Source organism: Notamacropus eugenii, chromosome 6, assembly GCF_028372415.1.
Source record: "Notamacropus eugenii isolate mMacEug1 chromosome 6, mMacEug1.pri_v2, whole genome shotgun sequence".
Taxonomy (NCBI): Eukaryota; Metazoa; Chordata; class Mammalia; order Diprotodontia; family Macropodidae; genus Notamacropus; species Notamacropus eugenii.
Window position 1 is genome coordinate 299,837,599 of NC_092877.1, and position 18,766 is coordinate 299,856,364.

Sequence of the window (18,766 nt, forward strand, 5' to 3'; positions counted from 1 at the left end):
TCAAGGACAGCCACAGCCAAAAGAGAACACTGGCAGAGAGACCAGTAAAAATACTTTTTAAAATACATACCAGGAGAGACAAGTGAAGGTAGAATCTTATGGAAGAACTGGAATCCTATGGTAGAATCCTACTTTAAACAAATTCTATGCCTATATGTTACAAGGTATTTGTTTTCCTTTTCCAATTTTTTTTTATGGAGGGAGGAAACTGAAGAGAGAAAAATTTTAATTAAAAAACATACCTTTAAAATAGGTGGGCGTGGATTGCTACAGATACTCCACATCTACAGGTGTGGAATGTTGCATGTAATTTCAGGTGATGCACTGTTAGTTTGCAACTTTTACTTTGTTGTTGACTCTCTCTTACTCCATTTGCGGTTTTCCTACTAAAGTGTTTTGCCATTTCCTTTTCCAGCTCATTTTACAGATGAGGAAACTAAGGCAAACAGGCTTAAGTGACTTGCCCAGGGTCACACAGCTACTAAGTGTCTGAAGTCACATTTGAACTCAAGACTTCCTTACTCTAGGCCTGGTAGTCTATTCACTGCACCATCAGTTGCCCCTTTACTTTCTTACAAGAGAGCCAAATGGAAATGTTTGTAAATGTAAAATCAAAACACACCAATAAATCTTAAAAAAAAAAAGAATACTTAAAGAAACATTATAAGAAACATTTAAAAACACACAGAAGAGAGCCGAATAAGTTCACAAGGAAACAGATACAGACAAGCAGTATAGGGTTGGTACTGCTGTGTAATTTTGACATACATGCATTTATTTTTTAAACATTTTATGTATAAATATATATGCATTTTTAAAACAGGCAATAATCAATATTCTTTGTGTGTATGGGGGGGATGGAAATGTCCATGTTTGTTAGGTTTAAGAAAAAGCAGAAACAAATTTTTAAAAAAAACGGCAGGTACTGTCTGTAGATTTTGTCTTTGTATTCCCAATGCCCTGCATATATAATGAGCCCTGCATATAAAATGAGCATTTAATGAATACTTGTTGAATTGGAATAATACTTCAGTAGAGGGCAGTCCAGAGACCTAAAGATAATAAAATCCAACTCACATTTACATAGGGCTTTAAAGTTTGCAAAGCATTTCACTACAAATAATTATTTCCATTTTATAGATGAGAAAATTGAGATTTAGAGAAAAGTAAAATCACTTTCTAGATAGTATCCAAGCTGGGGTTTGAACTAAGATGGGAAAACAAATATAGTGGAGTGACATTTTACATGTGAGTTTCTAAAATCAACAGGAGGAAAAATCATAATGTGAAATTTACATACTTTCCATAAGGTTCTATACTTTAAGCCAGGTGTGGCTGAAAAGGATCTAAGGTCTCTTTAAAAGCAGACAACCTGTATCAGAGAGCAGATGGCTCTATGAAATGGTTGCTATGGAAATTACTGAAGATAAATTATGTAAATTTTACTTTTCATTTTAAACAGTTAAGTTGCTGGACCCAGGAGAGGACAGCCAACACTTCTACTCAAAAGGAAGATTAGCTGAATGGAAAACTAATAAAGAAAAAAAGTATTCTTGAAAGGACTCTACATAAATGTGATATTAGAGGGTGACCATACCACCACATAAGTGTTCTTCTTGCCTGGAATGACAGCTTAGTGAAATAGTTAGGAAGCTGGTCTCCAAGTCAGGAAGACCTAGGTTCATATACTGTGTGAACCTGACCAAGTAACAATCTCCCAATACTAAGGGGAATGGTCTGAAATTATTAATTGCAGAGTAGGTATCTACTCACCTGTAAGTTCCTTATAACAATGAAATCACAGGTCCAAAGTCTACCCTCCTCACTCCCAACAATTTTCAGTATCACCACGAGGCAAAAAAGGGTACAAGAAAGTGAACAGGAACATAGCAGAAGCCTGCTAGTTCCTGCTAGGAAGGCCAGTTATAGCTGCCACTTATACTAACTCTACCAGACTCAGCAGAATGAATAAAACTTTGGTTAAGCTAATGAGCTTTTTTAGACTTAGACTCTGCATGGTTAAGATGTTCACACTGGAGGTTAAGAGGCACTCCAGACCTGAGACCAACTTAGAGAACAAAAGATATCTCTTATCTCATGCCCATTCCACGGAGAATTCACTCTGAATGGAATGATGGGGGCAACCCACATGATATTCTCATTTTCTCTCTCTCTCTCTTTCTGAATCAATGCAAATTAAATGTATGTTAGAATATTGGCTTACACCGTAAAATCTAAAAGTCTGATCGCTATCATTTTTACTGTTAAAGATCAAGGTCTAGAAATCAGTGGTCATCAAGCAAGACAGGTTCAGAACAGACTCAGCAGCAGCAGAAGGCAGTCTGAAAGTTTGAGAGAGAAAAGCGCAAAGATGATTAGTCCCATCATCCATTAATCACAGTGCTCAATATATAGGAAGGTTTTGGTTTACCCTATATCAAAACTGATCAAAAGCTAATGATATAAGCTCTGAGCCATGAAGAAAGGCAATTAATAAGAAAGAAGAGGTTGGTGTCTTTATCCTATACTCTGATTTGTTAAAAGCATGTGAAATAAGACAAATATAAAGGAAGAGTATAACACAAATACCAGTAAAAAATTTGTGTCTAGGTTTCCAGGTAATTCTATACATAATTCTAGGGGCGATAATGCAAATTATATTTACATATACAATAAAACACACACACACACATCCCTTCAATTTAAATGAAAATTTAAAGTTAATTCTGAGGTACTAACCTAATCAAATTCTCTTTATCAGTCTACCTCATATACAAAGATACACATATATGAATCCTACTTATAAGAGAGCATGATAAGGTCCTTCTAAAGAAAACTCTCATGAAATTATCTAATTTGTAGGGGCAAAAATGTTTCCAAATTTAAGCTAAAAATTTTGGCGGGTCAATTCTGGTCCCTCTATATTCAGAGTTCTAATGCCCTCCAGATACTATTCCTCTTAGAACACATGTTCTCTAGTATGTCTTCAATATACCTCTCTCCACTACCTTCTCCAAACATGTAAAGTCAGTTCTGCCATAATACTTGTTTTGAAAACATAAATTTGTTCCACCTGGACTGATTTATTAGAGAACAATTTGGATTTTGGTTTGCTTATGCTCAATGTCATGTGATAAATAGAAGAATGCAGAAAACTGCACCAGCTCACAATAATTCACAAGCTAGAAGCCTCCTGACCCCCACCTCCACAAACAAATTTAGTTTTTCCAAGGTAAAGTGTCATATTTATTGTGTATCTTCTAGTACAGAAGGAGCTGTGGGACAGATGAGGTCTGATCCTCACCCTTCTTATACTCTTTCCTCCCTTCAACCTATATATAAGGCCTCACTGGTCTTGGAGATTTGGCCAAGGCTACCCTCTTACCCTTGGTCTGAGATTTTGCTAGCCTGGCACCTCCATCCCCAATCCCTGAATTAGGTGCTAGCTGAGCAGCAGCTTAAAGCTGAGGACAGATGCTGTCACTATTTATTGTAGTGTTTATGTATTTCTTAACCATTTACAGGTATAAAACTGTGCCACTGTTTTTGTTAGGTCCCTATTTTTAAAAATTGTGTCACAGACTAAGTTTTTGAGTATTATACCCTAACCCCAATTTCCCTATGGTTAGGAATGCACATATACTTTACAACAGAAGTAGCTGAAGTCTTAGCCTACTTTGTGTATTTAAGGAGAGTATTAGGAAGACCTTTCCCTTATTCCACTATTTTGTCTGACTACAATTCTGTCTCCCTTCTTTCCCCGCCAAAGTTCTCCAACAGTCTAAAACAAATTCCTTCTACTATCAGAGGTTCTTAATCTAGGGTCTGTGGACTTCTAAAAATATTTTGATTACTATATCAATATAATGTTTCCTTTGTAATCTTATATATTTTATGCATTTAGGAACATTATTCTAAGAAGGGTTACACTGTACTGAAGTTCATGACAGAAAAAGGTTAAGAACTCCTGCTCTGTATTCTTATCATTCACTCTTCTCTGTAATCCCCTTCGATCCGGTTTCCATCACTCTACTGAAACTGCTTTCTAGGGCCAACAGTGATCTCTTAATTGGAAATCTGAATGGCCTTTTAGGGGTTAATACTGCTTCCTAAAATACTCTTTTCTTCATATCCCCTTTAATTCTGATGCCTTTCCATTGTTGATTTTCTCCAACTTCTTCAAACAATCTGATTCACTGGTAACAAAATTATATTTTTGTAAGACTTATAAATTGCTACAAAATACTCTTGGACTACTTTTTTCCAAGAGAAAAACTTTGTTAGGCACTGAGAAACCATTATAGACTTCTAAGCAGGAGACTGATATGATGAGAAAAATATCTTAGGAAGGGCAATATTGATTAATAAATAGCCACTACATTTCCTGAATAGGAGGCTGCTGATCTCAGGAACAAGGAACCTTTAAAGATCATCGAATCCAATCTCCTTATCTTATGGATGTAGGTACCCAGGCCCAGAAAATTTAAGTGGAAGGCTCAGTAACATCTTTCAATCACTTACCTTCAATTCTACTCTTGTGTTCCTAAACAAGGCAGAAGGGAGGACAGGAGGCAAGAAAGGAAGGAAGAAAGGAAAGAAATAAACATTTATTAAACATCTACTATGTTCTAGGCACTGTGCAAGTGCTTTACAAATATCTCATTTAATCCTCACAATTCTGAGAGTTAGGGGTTATTTCTCCATTTTATAATTGAGGAAACTGAGGCAGAGTTTAAATGACACGATGACTGTCACCTAGCTATCAAGTATCTGAGGATGGATTTGAACTCAGGTGTTCCTGACTCTGGGTCTAGTGCTCTAATTGATGCGTCACCCAGATGGCACTAAAGTCATGAAATTGTTTGGGTCCACTACAAGTTTATGTTACATAAGCTCAGCTGGATCCTCACTGCTGAAGGGCAATCCTTTCATACCTTCCTAATCAATTACTGTCACACTAACCACAGTGACTTTTCCAAAACTTTTCATCTCTTCTCAAACCTTCTACAGGTCCCCCTGCCCCATCTTTTCAGTAGAAAAACCTTGCCTCATGTTTCATTCAAAAAATTAAGGTCATTTGCTGAGCTCACACTTCCTTCCTCTCCTCTTCCTCTTCTAACATAATTCAGATACCTTCTGCTACTACCTCTTCATTCTCATTTTTCATGAAGTAAAATCTTTACATTACCCTTCTTGTCAAGACAAACCCCTATCCATTCACAAGTGATCCCATAACATCCCATCTTCTCTAGCAGATTGTCCCCTCACTCTGTCTATTCACAGCTTCTATACTGCCTATAAATATGCTCACATCTCCCCCTTCTTCAAAAAACTCTCAATCCATCAAACAGGTACTGTCCTAAATCACTCCTCTTTTCCGTAACTAAATTTCTTCAGAGGGCTGTCTACAATTAGTGCCTGTACATTCTCTTCTCTTTCTCTTAACTTTCTGTAGCCTAGCTTCTGATCACAAAATTCAACTGAAATTGCTCTCTTCAAAGTTACACCATTTCCAAACCTCAATCCTTATCCTTCTTGACCTCTTTGCCTTTGATAAGCCTTTGTCAATGTTTATAACCCTATTTTCTCCCATATTCTCTTCCCTCTAGGTTTTTGAGATTTGGCCCTCTCTTGATTTTCCTACCTATATGACCAACTCATTCTCTGTCTCTTTTTTAATATCTTCATCCATGTCACACCCAGTAACTGTGAGGTTTGCCAAGATTGTCCTGGGTCTTGTCTTCTCTTTCTACACTGTTTTACTTGGTGTTCTCATCAACTCCCATAGTTTCAATTATCATCTCTATGCAGATGATTCTCAGATCTATTTGGCCAGCACTAATCTCGTCTGACTTCCAGTCTTATATTTCCAACTTCCCACTGGACATCTGAAATTGGAAGTCCTAGGAACATCTTAAACTCAACATGTCCAAAAGTGAACTCTCTTTCCTCTCTTCTTAATTTCCTTATTACTGTCATGGTTATCACATCCTCAGTCACCCAGGCTAACAACCTAGGTATTATCCTTGACTCTACACTTTACCTTACTCCCCATATCCCAACACTAGTCAAGGCCTGTCATTTCTAACCATATTTCTAACTCCTGTAGTCAGCCCCAGGAAAAGGCACTCATCACTTCATAATTGGGACAATTAGCTCTTTTTCTCAAAGTCAAGACATCCTCCTCCTGATGTCATTGGTTCTCTTCAAGAAAGAGAGAGGAACAACTGCAACAGCCTGCTAGTTGGGTTTCCCTGCCTTAAGTCTCTCTCAGTTGTCAAATTAATCTTCCTGAAGTGCAGGTCTGACCAAATTACTCCACTACTTAATAATCTCCAGTGGCCTCCTATCAGTTGCTGGATTAAATATAAGATCTTGTTTGGCTTTTAAAGCACTTTGTACTCTGGCCTCTTCCTACCTTTACAGTCTTCTTACATCTCACTCCCTTCCAAATACTCTGTGATTCAGTGACACAGATTGCCTTGCTGTTCCTCTCAGAACTCTCTGTCTCCAGACTCATGCCTGGAACACTCTTCCCCTTCATATCCACTTCCTTTCCCTGGTTTCCTTCAAGTCTCAGCTTAAGTCCCACATTCTTCAAGAAGCCTTTCCCAGTCCTTCTTAAATCTTAGTTCTTTCCCTCTAAAACTACCCTCAATTTATGCCGTATATATCTTATGTGTGGGTAATTTTTTTTTTTTTGCATATTATCTCCCTCATTAAAGCCCAAGGATGGGCATTTATTCTGCCTTTCTTCATATCCCTAGAACTTAGAACAGTGCCTGGCATATAGTAGGCATTTAAAATATGCTAGCTGACTGACCTGTGACCTAAGACGAGCATTTCTTATAGGCAATATATTCTAAAAATCTGTAAGAAGTTTAAGCCAAAATAATTGGCATAAAGTAATACTTATTTAGAAGGGAATAAAGTGATAGCTTGTGAGTAGTGATAAACTGTAAAGACAAAGTCAAGAAGGCTGGTACCGATTAAAAAATTTCCATTTTACTTGTATATACTGTGTTCAATTTGCCTAATTTCTTGTCTTCATGAAGTTTCTGAGTCTAGAAAATTAATTGTTCCTCCTACCAAAAAGGAGTAATATTCACCAAAGTTAACACCTACAAATTATTTTGTATTATACTCCAACTTGATTATCCAAGCTAACATGAATGACAGAAAAGATCATTCAAAAATCATATTGGGCTCTGTAATGCAGTTGTGTATTTAGGAGTGTCTTTCGATCTCCAGAGCTTAGCACAATATATGGCACATAATAGATATTTAACAAAAGCTTGATTATTTTAAAATATGCCTGGATCTGAAGTTTGGGGGACTCAGAACACGAGAAATAAAAACAATACTCCACAATGAAAGCTTGACTCCAGTACACTAAGAAGCTGTTCAGCTTCCCCATTTTGCCTTCCTGTCTACTTCTCTTCCTACCTTCCCAGTAATGTTGGAAATGAAGTATTTCTTGGGAGGCAAAGCAGCCTGAAGCAAAGTTGCCCTCTTCTTCAATTTTCTTTCTTTTTGGCTCTCATTTCTCTGAAGGATTAGTAATTAATTCAGTGTCTTAATATAAAAGGCTTTCAATTTTGGCTTCGGTGGGAGTGCCACCTTGTGGGTACAAACGGGGCAGTGTGCTGTAAGGAAAAGGACACTGCACTGGATCTGGAGTTGGAAGATCTAGGTTCAAAATACACTTACTACCTGTGTAACCTAAATATTCTTTGGACTTACTTCTTCCTTTAAAATAAGGAGTTAAACTAAATGATTTCTATGCACCCCTTTGCTCCCTCCCCACTTAAATCCTATGTGATTGCTGGATGTAATGATAACTGGAATTAGAGATTTAAACAGATACACCTTAAAAGCTGAAATCAGAATCTGCTGAGAAAAAAGATCCCAATTCAATGTCCCATAGCTAATCAAGACTTGGATTTCTCAATTCCCTGGATCTAAACATTGACTCTAGGAGAAAACACTTAGATTTCTCTGTATTCAATTTGTTTATAAAGTGGGGATAGCACCCATCCCTAACAGAAATGTTAGGTCAAAAGTCAGACGCAAAAAAACCCTACATAATCACACAGTAGTATTATCAAATTGCTTTACAAACACTTAATATATGCTCAGTTCCTCATCAACATATATCTATGGTCACAGAACAAAAATTTTCCTTTTTTCTTATGGCTTAATTCTGCCTTACATAACGCTTAAGATAGATAAACCACTGCCATTCAAGAACAACAAAAAAATCATTTAATCCATTAATAATCCTCTACCGGAATTCGAAAAAGACCCGATTCTTACCAACTATGCAGATGACAAAAGATGAACTAAATTAAAACTGACGGATAACTACAAGGCAGAAAAATATATCTGTATTCACACATATACATATATACACGCACCCCCATATATAAACCAGACACAGACACAGACAGGAACTCTTCAAGTTCCGTATGTCCCCAGGGCCATGTCCTTGTTTTCTCCCCTTCTCGCTTCACAGAGATTCAGTCTTATGGCTCTACGCGGCTCCTCCCGTCTTCACGAGGGACAATATTGACTGGGAATAATTCAGAAAATGAATTTGGTCCGGAGCGGGTCCTCCTGCCACCGGGGTCAGGACACCCTACTTACAGGCAGGGGCGGGAGCCACCCTCGGCGCTGCCTCCGAGCAGAAGGCCACACGTCTGGGAAGACGGTCCGCCGGCAGGGTCGCGAGGGATCCAGCCAAGCCCGCGGGGACCCTCGGGGAGACCCACGCTGCCAGCAAGTCCGCTCGCCGCGCCAAGTCCAAAGGAAGCTCCTCATCCCCCACCCCGCTCCGAGCGGCCGCCGGCTGGATTTCCGGATCCGACGCTCAGGACGAGCGGGAGAAGCCGGAGCCGCCGGCCCGGAGCCCCCGGCCCGGAGCCCCGGGCGAGTCCGGGGCCCACGGAGGGCACGGGCCCCCGCCTCCCGGCCGGGCGGCGCGGGGTCACTCGCCGGGACGCCCCGCTGGCCTCGGTCGGGGGGCAGTGCCCGGCGCGCGCCAGTCCCGGACCCGCTCGCTCATTGTCTCCCCCCGCGACGGTCCGGGCCGACCCCCGCGCGGCTCGGCTGAGGGGGCCGCGGGACGGGCCACGCCTGCCACGCCTCGCCCCCCACCCCCATCCCCCGGGGCCGCGCGTTCGGGAGGGGGGGGCGGCGCCCCTGGCTCACTCACCGCTGCGGCGGCCGGGCCGGGCCGGGCCGGACCTGGCTGCCTCCTGCCGCTGCGGCCGCTGCTGCCGCCGCCCCGTGGGCTGCGTGACCGACCGGCCGGCGGGCGGCTGGGTGGGGAGTGCGGAGAAGGGAGGCTCCGGCCGCAGAGCGCTCGCACACGCACACGCTACACACGCCCCCTCCCGGGCGGCGGCGGCGCCCGCCCCGCGGGGAAGCCCGAGGCTGCAAATCACGGCGGGGCACTCGAGGACGGACCGGCCGACCCTCTAGCCGAGGGACGGACGGACGGGCGGACGGTCTGACAGACTGCCCGCCTAGCCGCCCGACTGACTCACGCCGCCGCCGCCGCCGCCGCCGCCGCTCCCTCCCCCCGCTCCCCGCTGCCAGCCGCTCACTTCCGGCGCAGGCCGCCGCACCAATCACGCCGCAGTGTCCCCCTCCCCCCCACCGCGTACACGCCCAGGGCTTCAGGGTCTCCAGGTCCGCGCTGGCTGGAGGCGAGGGGCCGGTCCGAGCCTCCCTCCCTCCCACGGCCCGCCCGCCCTCCTCCTCCCCGCCCCCGCCGGCGTCCCGGGTGCCCCTCGGCACCCCCGCCGGTGCAGCGAATGAATGAGTGAAGGGCGAGCGAAGCCCGGGCTGGGCGCACTCCTGCCCTGCCCTCGCCCTGCCGGGGCTGCGCCCGGTGGGCCTGACCCGGCTCCGGGCGACCGGCCTGGCCGTGGGCTCCAGACGCTGCGGCTTGGGTTTCGGTTTACCCGCAGTGAGCAAAGATGCGTGTAAAGCTGCTTGTGCATTTTATGTGTGTGCGTGTGCATGCGTAGACAGACAGACAGACAGACGTGTATATGTACACATGTACACACACACATATATGCAGAAGAGCTGGAAAGCACCTCAGATACTTTTTAACCTGGGACTCAGTAAACTTTTTTTTAATGCCTGATAATTGTATTCAGTATAATTGACTTCCTTATGTATTTTTTAAAAGATTCGTTTAAAAACACTGTTTTTGAAAAGGGGCTTCTGAGTTTCAACAGATGGCTAGTGGGCTCCATTAAAACAAAAATAAGCTAAGAGACCCTGATCTACGAAGTATAACTCCCTCTTTTTAAAAGATAAGAAAAGTGAAGCCTAGAGAGAAGTGACTGACCAAACAGCAGCAAGGTTAAGTTAATAAGCTTTTATTGAGTGACTACCATGTGCCAGGCACTGTCCGAAGCGCTGGAAAGGCAAAAAGATAGATAGACAGAGAGAGAGAGAGAGAGAGAGAGAGAGAGAGAGAGAGAGAGAGAGAGAGAGACAGAGAGACAGAGAGACAGAGAGAGACAGAGACAGAGAGACAGAGACAGAGAGAGAGAGAGAGAGACAGAGAGAGAGAGAGAGACAGAGAGAGACAGAGAGACAGAGAGAGAGAGAGAGACAGAGAGAGAGAGAGAGAGACAGAGAGAGAGAGAGAGAGAGACAGAGACAGAGAGACAGAGAGAGAGAGAGAGACAGAGAGAGAGAGAGAGACAGAGAGAGACAGAGAGACAGAGAGAGAGAGAGACAGAGAGAGACAGAGAGACAGAGAGAGAGACAGAGAGAGAGAGATACATAGATGAATAGATGATAGAAGAGATAGATAGATGATAGACAGACATAGATAATAGAAGAGATAGACAGCTAGATAGATGATAGACAGACAGATGACAGAAGAGATAGATGATAGAAGATATAGACAGATAGGTGATAGACAGACATAGATGATAGACAGATGATAGAAGAGATAGACAGATAGATGATAGATGGTAGAAGAAATAGATAGATGATAGAAGAGACAGATAGATTAGACAAAGAATGAATGAATGAAGACAAAACAAAAACAGAAAAACAGCTATAAAAAAAATCCTTTGACGCAGGATGAGAAGAGCACATAGAGCTCCTCATCTCAGAAAGCTCCCAGTGTAGTGGGGGAGCCAACATGCAAGCCACTACATACAAACAAGCTATCTATGTGATAAACTAGAGATCGTTTTAGAGGGTAAAGAGAGGAAGCCAGTTATGTTAGCTAGAAAGAGGGGCCTGTGTTTGAATTCCACTTGTAAAGTATGACCCTGGACAAGTTACCTAATTTCTCTCAGTCTCAGTTTCCTCATCTGTAAAATAGGAACCATAACAGGCTTACCTGTGAGGGCTGTTCTGCAGATAAAATGAGACACTCTGTGTGTGTGTGTGTGTGTGTGTGTGTGTGAGTTAGCACTTTGCAACCCTTAAATATACATATACATTTTATTGCATAGATGTTAACATAGATAATAGCGTATTAGCTATTGTCTACTTATTCAGAGACAGGAATAAACCAAACTAAAATACCGAGTTTTTCTGAATAAGTCTTTATCAGGTTGAACTGAACCAGTTTAATTGTCTGACATTTGTGAGCATTTTTAGGAATTCTCACTTTGACTCACACCTACCTTTTTAGCTCAATGCAATGCATTTTGTGGAGTTTTCAAGAAGCTGTGTATTTTCGTTATCCTTAATTGCTCCTTTTTTGGAAATCAACTCTGTTTTTGAACTTTTGCCCAAATACATAAAATATAAGTAAAATATCATGTACTCTCAAATAACTTCTGGCCTCCTTGATTGAAAGTTGTCAGTTCCAGCTGGGAGATATACCTAATAATACCCATTTATTTTACTTAACAAATTCTTGAATATTCAGGTTATTCTGATATCAAATGATCCAGGTCCTTAGTTTCTGACTTTTATGCTGGTTATTAGATGGAAAGGAGAAAAGAAAAGGTAAAATTTTCACTTTATTTTACTATTTACTAGCAGCGTTGGTGAAAAATTGTTGAGAGGACTGAAACTGCTGATGAAATGGAAATAAAGACCTAAATGCAGTGAATGAACATTTCTATACCATATCTTTCCACCTGAGGGGAATTTCAGTATTCCTTGTCATGGATTTCCATAGATGAATAAAAATTGACTATATGTTTTTGATGTCCTAAAACCCTTTCAGATTATCCTTCCTCCAAGAACTAGTGTTAATTTCTCTGTCCTAGGGCCATATTCTAGTTTGACTAATTACATTCTGCCTTCTTGAAACTCTGGAGCATTTTCAATTTGTTTCAGTCTTTTACAGAATACATTCCATGCTTGTGTTCGGAACCACATTGCATTGCTCTTAGCCACATTTCACTCAGAAGACAACTATACTTTAGACACATAATTGCACTTCTAGATATTAAATGGAATAAGCTTTTTTAAGATTGTTGAAATGTAATTTGCTGCTTGTTGTGTACGAATAGGTTGATATTGAGTAACTCCCATAACACTTTGTAACCTTATAGCTCTTGTTACATACTACCTTGCCAGGCCTAGAGGCCTGAGGGCTACCCGAGTCTTACCTTACCTATTGCAGGTCTTCGGCTGGCCAAACCGGATAAACGTATGAGAGAAGAGACTTTCCGGAGTCGAACAAGGGTTAGGCTTTATTCAGGGTCTTGGTTACATGTGCAGGGGGAACTCTTCCTTAGGAGAGAGAGAGAAATCTCCCAAGGAGGCAAAGATCTTACAGTAAGAGAATGAAAGCAGAAGTGGAAGTGGGGAGAGAGGGGAAAGGGGCCTTCTGTCCTGTAAGGGACCCTCAGCGCTAAGAGCCTTCAGGCTTTCCTGACCCTACTTAAGCTCTCCGGCCACATAGTTTGCACCTGAATACCGTGCCTGTTAGATAACAATAGGTGTGCTCAGACCCGGGTCAATCTCAAGGGCAGGGATGCTCTCTCCCATCACTTTTCTCACGGGAAGAGGTGGAAATTCACGAGATAGCCCGGTCTCACACCTCAATTCCCTGCTGTTCCCTGGGGGGCCTCATGAGAACTCTAAGGTTTAGAAGTTCTCACCTTTACCCGCCCGAGACTGTCCACATGGAACTGAGCTTACACCCCCAACACTACCTTTTTTTATAGTTATTTGTGTACATATCTTATCACTGTCACTGAATTGTAAACAGGAAGCAGTGTTTTATTCATCTTTGTATCCCTGACAGCCTTGCATTTAGTAGACATGTAATAAATTATTTGTTGAATGAATTAACTTTTTTGGATCTTTTGGGGAGACACAGTGGTAGTGATGCCCTTTGTATTGATCCATACCCACCCTTTTACCTGATCTTATTTAACAAAAGACAGAAGTGTTCAGGGAGAGTATAGCAAATGTGTAAATATCAATCTTTTCTCATCTTACATCCTGTTAGATGAGAAAGTAAAATAAGTTAAGGAAACTTATCCTCTGTCAAACTTAATAAATGATGCTGTGTTTCCAGAACAAGGAAAACATTGCATTAGTTAAAATTTCCTTCCCTTTTATTCTTTTTTAAAGAAAAATGATTCCATGCATTGGTGATCTCATCAATGTACATTATCCTTCAGGAACAGATCTCAAACCCTCTTTAAAAATTCTACTGGATTTCTGATAGACTTTTCCAATTTCCATATTAACCGGCTCACTCTCATCTAAGCCATCATGTTGGTCAAACAAAAAGCAAAGAGAGAAAGAATCACTAAAAAGATTAGGTAGGTTGTCTGGTCAGCTCATTTTAATCACTCCAATCCAAAAATCTGAAGGAAAAATCATATCTGAATTAATCCACAGAAAGACGTTGTTCCTTAATCTCATGGTGGAAAAATAATAGAATCATTAACATATTTTGCTGATGCAGTAGAAATTCCACTGAACTTGAGAATCTGGGCTTCCTGACTAATTCTTTCACTGACTCAGGCCCAATTAGTTAACTTCTTTGGGCTTCTGTTTCCTTAAGCACATTGTGTCATTTTTAACTTTCTAAAATGTAGCTCCAGTTCATAAGAAAGTCAATACCATGTTGTAAACTCTTCCTTTAATCTGGGTAAGTAAACCAATCTGTAATGACCTTTCAAAAGAGATTTAAAAACTTAAGTTTTTGTTTTTATTTTGTTTTATTTATTTTAAAAATAAATCAAGCTTCAGAAGATGATAGTAATCTCAGTAATTATTTATTTAAATAGAGTGACAAGATTTGTATATTACTACTCCAACATGATTTTTCAGATAACTGAAAGAAAGCTAAAATTAGAATCAGGAGAGACCTGGCTTTGAATCTCAACTTCTGATACTTTTTTTTTTTTTTTGCACTGAATGTGGTGACTTTATTGATGGTACAAAATACAGGACTTTAGGCTTCTCCCCGCTACTAATGGGGTGTTTTGGGACAAGGATGTGAATGGGACATGGTATTCCCATATAGAAATGTAAGTTAGGAATGTAGGTTCCCCTGTAGTGGAACTCCTTTTTCGCCTGGGGATGAAGATCCATGGCTTTCCACTTTGCTCCTTGGAAGCCATGTAGACCATGATATCCACTACACAGTTACTACAACCATACTCATTGACAGACTAAGAAATGAACTTGACAAAGTGGTCATTGAAGGCAATACTAGTGCCAGCATCAAAGGTGGAAGAGTGGGTGCTGCTGTTAAAGTCACAGGTTACAACCTGGTCCTCTGAGTAGTCCAAGATGCTCTTCAAGGGTCCTGCTGTTGCCTGCTTCACCACTTTCTTGATATCATCATATTTGGCCGGTTTCTCCAGGTGGCAAGTCAGATCCACAACAAATACAGTGGGAGTAGGTACACGAAAGCCATGCCTGTGAGCTTCCCATTCACTCAGGTATAACATTGCCTATAGCTTTAGCAGTACCAGTAGGGCAGTTAGGTGGTGCAGTGGACAGAGCACTCAGGAGGACCTGAGTTCAAATCTCACCTCAGACACTTGACACTCACTAGCTGTGTGACGTTGGGCAAGTCACTTAACCCCAACTGCCTCATCCTGGGTCATCTCCAGTCATCCTGATGAATATCTGGTCACTGGATTCAGATGGCTCTGGAGGAGAAGTGAGGCTGGTGACCTGCACAGCCCTCCCTCACTCAAAACAAAATCAAGTGCTAGTCATGTCATCATTTCTCTGATAGCATGATCTTCTTCGGCAATGAAAGATGAACACACAGCAGCACCAGTGGAAGCAGGGATGATATTTTGGGCAGTACCACTCCCATCACACCACAGCTTACCAAAGGGGCTATCTACTGTCTTCTGGGTAGCAGTAATGGCATGGACTGTAGTCATGAGTCCTTCTACAATGCCAAAGTTGTCATGAATGACCTTGGCCAAGAAGGCCAAGCAGTTAGTAGCACAGGAAGCATTACTGACAATCTTAAGGGAATTATCATATTTCTCATGGTTCATTCCCATCACGAACATTGGGGCATCAGCAGAAGGGGCAGAGATGATGACCCTCTTGGCTCCACTCTTCAAGTGAGCCCCAGCCTTTTCCATGGTGGTAAAGACTCCAGTAGACTCTATAACATATGCAGCTCCAGCATCTCTACATTTGATATTGGTGGGATCCCTTCCCTGAAAGATGGTAATGGCTTTTCCATTGATCACTAGCTTCCCATTCTCAGCCTTGATAGTACCCTTGAACTTGCCATGGATGGAATCATATTTAAACATAAACCATGTAATTAAGGTCAATGAAGCGGTCATTGATGGTCACGATGTCTACTCCACCTGAGATGAATGCAGCCTCGGTCACCAGGCACCCAGTATTGCCAAATCCATTGACTCCAACCTTCACCACCTTGTTTCAAGGCTGTGACTGAAGCAGCAGATCCTGGCCCTGAGCTTGGGAGAAAAGCTGAAAGCCTCTGAAACTTCTTAATCGTGGAATCATATTCAAGTCTCTTCATTTCTCTGAATCTAAGTTTCTTCATATATAAAATAAGGATGGCAATACTTGTACTACTGGCCTGAAATGATTGTTGTGAGAAAGGTACTGTATATGTAAAATTTTGTTTATTTTGCAAAAGTCCAAGAAAATAGATTATTAATAAAATAGGACTTTGGGTCACCCTCTCCCCTAAGCTAATTCAAATGAATGAAGAACTTGGGCATAGGAGGGAGGCCGTGTAATATGTTGGAAAAAGCAATGGATTTTGATAAGGAGGACCTTGATTCAAATTCCAGCTTTTACTATCTGTGTGACTTGGTGTAGTGCACAGAGAGCTAGACTTAACTGTCTCAGAAGAGACCTTGATATAAGTCTTGCTTTTGACAAGAATTAGCCCAATGACCATGGTGAAATTACTTAATTTTTATTAGGTTCAAGTTTCTTCATCTATAAAGTGAGTATTGTGGTATCTACCTTAGAAACTTGTTTTTTTGTGTTTGTATTTTGTTCAGTTCTACTATTTTTCCAAGTCAAGGAGTTCCTCATGAGGAAAATCCCTCCATCAGTGTCATTGGGCATCTGAGCTACAGTTTCTAATAATAAACAATAATACAATTTATAATCTAAACAGTTTACAATATAAACTGATCTAAAGTTTAGAATAAATAAGAGTTGCCTAGGATGCTGAGGGTTGCCTGCTGCCAGAAGTAGGTCTTGAATGCAGTTGGTCCTCGCTGTGATGTCAGCCCTCTCCCCTCTGTGCTTTGCCACCTGTTTTGATGATTGTTATGAGATGTATCAGATGAGATAATGTACATACAGAAGTTTTAAAACCTTAAACTTTACATAGTTATAAATGTCTGTGACTGATATATAAAGGTACTGTTGGGAAAGCCCTGATCAATATGATGAGTCTTCTAATCAACTTGGTAGTATTCTAGGGCTTGGACTTTTATCTGAAAGATGCCTCCCATGAAAGTAGACATGCACCCCAGCTCTTTACTGACGTGCTCTTCAAAACACAAGGCATTCCTCTTACTTGTTATGATCCTATAAACCTATGATTAGTCCCCAGTCAATGGAACTGCCTCCAAGATAATCAGTGCCTGAGAGTTATCTGAAATTGACTCTTGTTGGAATAACCATCTTTTATGGAGCAAACTGTGAAACAACTCAGCTCTTTTTCTTCTAAACTTTCTTTCCTTTGCACTTTCAGAATATAGTAAGGGTTCTTTTTTTTCTAATCTTCTACCCCACTACAAGTGCATAAAATGGTAACTTGCAGACTAAGCACATGGTGATATTGATGGAGAGATTTCTGGATCTTCAGGTACTTCGTCACCTCTCTCTGCCTTTCTGCTTCCTTTTCTGAGTGCAGATCAGAGAAAAGAGTTTCAGAGGGTGGACTTTTCAGGCAAATTCAAGTTTGCAAGAGATAAAGATTTTCTGAATCTGGCCACTGGCCTTCTATTTCCAATTTGGGCTCTGGTCCCCTAGAGGGAGGAGATTCCTCAGCAGCCAAATTTATGGAATTTAAAATCAAATGGGATTGAGATCAGGTATATACATATACATACATATATATATATATCATATGCTTCATATCACATTACAAACAAATGTGATATGAAGCATATGATAACAGCAAAAGAGAGATATATGGTAAGATTTGAAGAGTGAGAAAGTACTTTCAAGGACAATGGTGTTCAGAGATAGCTTCATGGAGGATGTGGTCTTAGATGGGACTCAGGAAGAAGTGTACTGCAGGCTGGGGGACTTCATGTAAGGTAAGAGAATATCGAAGATCATGAAATTGCTGGTAATCCAGTTGTGTTGGACCTTAGAGTTTTTGAAGGGGGAATACTGTGAAATAAATCTGAAAAGGTAGATTAAAGTTTGATTGCAGAGGTCCTTAAGAACCAGCCTAAGGAATATGTAGTTTATCCTAAAGGCACTGGAAAGCCACAGAAGGTTTTGAACAAAGGAATGATATGGTCAGACCTGTGCATTAGGAAAATTATATTGGTATGGATATGAAACATTCATTAGAGAGGAGAGAGACCCAGAGGCAGCAGAATCAGTTAGGAAGCTATAATAATAAACCTAGGAGAGAGGTGATTAAGGCCTTAGCTAGGGTTAGGACAATATAAGTAGAAAGAGGGAGTAGTTTGCAAGAATTCCCACCCAAGGAAGTAGAAGCAACAGGATTTTGCTTCCAACTCTAATCTTCCTCCTGAGTTGCAGACCCAAGTTACCATCTGCCTCTTGGATATTTCAAACTGAATGTCCCACAGACATCTCAAACTTAACACATCCAAAATAAAACTCACTGTTATTGTGCTCCCTGCCTCCAAACCTGGCCCACTTCCCAACTTTCTTCTTACTGTGGGGTTCACTGTTATTCTCCAGGCTCACAACCTAGGGGTCACCCTTGACCCTTCACTTTTACTCACCCACTTGTCTAATCTGTTGACAAATTTTATTGTTTTAATCTTTTCAGCATCTCTACCATATGTCATCTTCCCTCCACTCACACAGCTGCCACCTTGTTGCAGATCTGTATCACCTCATCACGCCTAGATTATCAGAAAAGACTTCTCGTTGGTCTTGTTCCCACTCCAATCCATCCTCCACTTGGAGGCCAAAGCAGTTTTATTAAAGTGCAAGTCTGACCATGTCACACACCTAGGAAACAAACTCCATTGGCTCTCTTTTGCCTCTAGGAGCAAATATTAAATCCTTTGTTTGGCATTTCAAACATTTCCCGACATGGCCCCATACCACTTTCCCAGTCTTACACTTT

The 18,766-nt window shown here is 41.4% G+C and overlaps 1 protein-coding gene and 1 pseudogene across 9 annotated transcripts in view; both read right to left on the reverse strand.

Moving 5' to 3' along the window:
• Window positions 1-9,561, reverse strand: part of RAPH1 (Ras association (RalGDS/AF-6) and pleckstrin homology domains 1) — a 119,699-nt gene extending 110,138 nt beyond the window's left edge. For 6 of the 9 annotated variants that reach the window (XM_072617341.1, XM_072617338.1, XM_072617336.1 and 3 more), the window contains exon 1: window positions 9,215-9,336. The gene's annotated coding sequence lies outside the window, so the exon portion shown is untranslated. Of the gene's footprint in view, window positions 1-4,521; window positions 4,544-9,214 lie in introns of all 9 variants that reach the window. The other 3 variants (XM_072617339.1, XM_072617337.1, XM_072617342.1) reach the window with 3 other exon arrangements.
• Window positions 9,562-14,560: 4,999 nt separating this feature from the next.
• On the reverse strand, window positions 14,561-18,482 carry LOC140512374 (glyceraldehyde-3-phosphate dehydrogenase-like; annotated as a pseudogene).
• Window positions 18,483-18,766: the final 284 nt, after the last annotated feature.